This window comes from Siphateles boraxobius, unplaced genomic scaffold, assembly GCF_051911475.1.
Source record: "Siphateles boraxobius isolate OS27281-9 unplaced genomic scaffold, OSU_SipBor_1 19, whole genome shotgun sequence".
Classification (NCBI taxonomy): domain Eukaryota; kingdom Metazoa; phylum Chordata; class Actinopteri; order Cypriniformes; family Leuciscidae; genus Siphateles; species Siphateles boraxobius.
This window is the reverse complement of record NW_027508799.1, coordinates 7507234-7509616: the sequence shown is the minus strand read 5'-3', so window position 1 is coordinate 7509616 and position 2383 is coordinate 7507234. Positions and strand designations below refer to the sequence as shown.

The window sequence follows — 2383 nt, the reverse complement described above, 5'->3', positions numbered from 1 at the left end:
GGTTGTTGCTCGCGGAATCTGCCAAACAACATCGATTTCATTGGCCTTTTACATAGTGGTATTGCGCAACAAGGAAGTGTGTATATTTACAAGTCGGGTAAGTTATCACTGTTTTCAGCGGAATCTGAGGAAGACGGTTAAAAAGACCGCACCTCTCTATCATTAATAGTTTTTAAGATAATTACACATTTGTAAAAGTATGTCATTTTGGGCGGTACCGCCCAATCCGTCCCCAGAGGGTTAACATACGTTATTAATATATATTTTCTGCCACTGAAACATTTTTTATTAATATCTTTATAATGTGAAGCTGAACTGTCTTGTGTACTGTGTATGGTCCTTAACCCCCTGAGGTCGGATGACGCACGGGCGCGTCAATTCGATATTAACTAAATGTTTATATTAATATCTCCGCGATTGTGCTGCACACACAAATGGTTCTGATTTTGCCGTAATCGATAGATTCTCAGCTTCAACGGCCTTATTCTCGCGAGATCATACGTGACTCACACAGAGAGCTAGAGGGAAGACAAGATGGTCATTCACCTTGTGTGATTGGTGGGCTAGCTTGCCTGTCTGCATTTTTGTTAAACCAACCAATAGATGCGGTTGAAATCCCTAAGTACCCTCCCATCTTCTCACAGTGAGGAAAATACCAGCTGACATGAAGTCAGCGAAAGAAAAAGTCTGTGAAAAAAAACATGGCAAAAATATATATAAAGAAGAGGAAAAGTAAGAAGATGAGGAGAGATAATGGCGAACATTGAAAGACGCACTTGTGGCGGTTTTGGAGAGCAGCTACAAGGATGAAAGGCGAGTTTCCGAGCCCGATGGATTTTCTTCTGATCAAGATTACATTAAAGGGACACTTCAACCATTTGCATTAAGCTTTGTATCTTTATGTGGCAGAATGGATAGATATAACAGGCAGTTAGCAGACTACGCCACGATGGGACTTACACCAAAGAATTAGCCATTTTGTTCTAACCAGGCACAGCCATTTTGTTCTAACCAGGCACTCAAGTTCGTTAATGGATCAGCCAGAGACAGTGGTCCAGTACAAAAATAAAATCTTTATTTTCACACTTACACTCAATCGACACACACACAATATTCACTATACTCTATTCGTAACGCACATACACCCCCAAGAGAGGAGGGAAATCGGGCAGAATCTTACCAGTGGGAGGCTAGTAGCTCGAGCAATGAGCATCCATGAAAAACACCCAATCATACGTGTCGAGGTTTACACACACACACACCGCAAGGGAAATTACCACACTTGGTGAACACGCAGCCACAGCACACACCAAGGGACCCACCACCGCAAGGGGCACTGCTCCCACTGGCAGTTCTCAGCACCTGGACAAAAGGACAGACTTTAAACAAAACTACACACAAAAATTGCAATAAACAGATGTCTAATAGACCACCCGTTCTAAAGCCCAAAAATGGTACTAGGGTTAGCAATATTACAAAAACTCACAGTTACACAATAGATCAAAATGATCACTCAAACATGAACAAAACAAACCATACACAATAAACAGAATGACAAAAAATGCCACACTGAGGAAGCAATTTCCAAGGTCTCCCGTCAATGTGAACAAATAAAAAAATCAAAACAATCAAAACAATCACAACAAATAGGTCCATCACTTTGGATATCGACAGCAGGAGAAATACAAAAGTTCAAAGAAATACACACTACAAACAACTTAACCGATGCAAGTTGCTCGTTTAACTTAAACTTACCGCGGGACCTGTGATATTGGTCCCGTGGGAAAAGGCAGCCGGATACAACGAAGAAACCGTGACCTGGCGTCACGTGAAAAACATACAAAGCAAAGCAGCAGATGTTCGGCGTAGATGTAGCCAACCAGCGGCCGTCCACCGACTAAATAGCACTCCCTGAAATACACAGGATGTCTACTTATAAAACATATCCCACCGTAATCATTCACTTATCATTCAGTTTAGCCACATACCTATGATTAGCAGCGTTAAGTCACAAGACCCAAGCTCTGATTACCAATAGCAGGGCGCGCACTCAGCTCGTGGAAGAGCTGCTACAGCACCGGGGATTCTACAACAAAACATTCCCCATAAGCCCAAGTTATGGAGTCAAACGAATGGAAAGAAAACAAAGCTAGTCATACCTGCGGTGCTACGATAGAATGGACGACCAAGGCAGACCTCAGATCGCTAGGCCGGTGACGTCACTCGTCAAAAGGAAAGTCCCGATTTATAAAGGGGCTTGGCCATTGCGATTGGCTCACAGCACAGCAAATTAAATACCACTTGGGGAGGCATGAGCCAAACAGCTGCATCCTGCTACAATCAGAAACCCAGTCCTATTTTTGAATGGTCATGGTTTATTCCC

General features: G+C 42.8%; 1 long non-coding RNA gene across 1 annotated transcript; it reads right to left on the bottom strand.

Annotated features, from left to right (window-relative positions):
• Positions 1-1264: 1264 nt before the first annotated feature.
• Positions 1265-2084, bottom strand: LOC143742578 (uncharacterized). Its single transcript, XR_013205493.1, has 3 exons — positions 1989-2084; positions 1842-1911; positions 1265-1362 (listed from the first exon to the last, which is right to left on the bottom strand). It is a non-coding gene; the product is annotated as an uncharacterized LOC143742578 (long non-coding RNA).
• Positions 2085-2383: the final 299 nt, after the last annotated feature.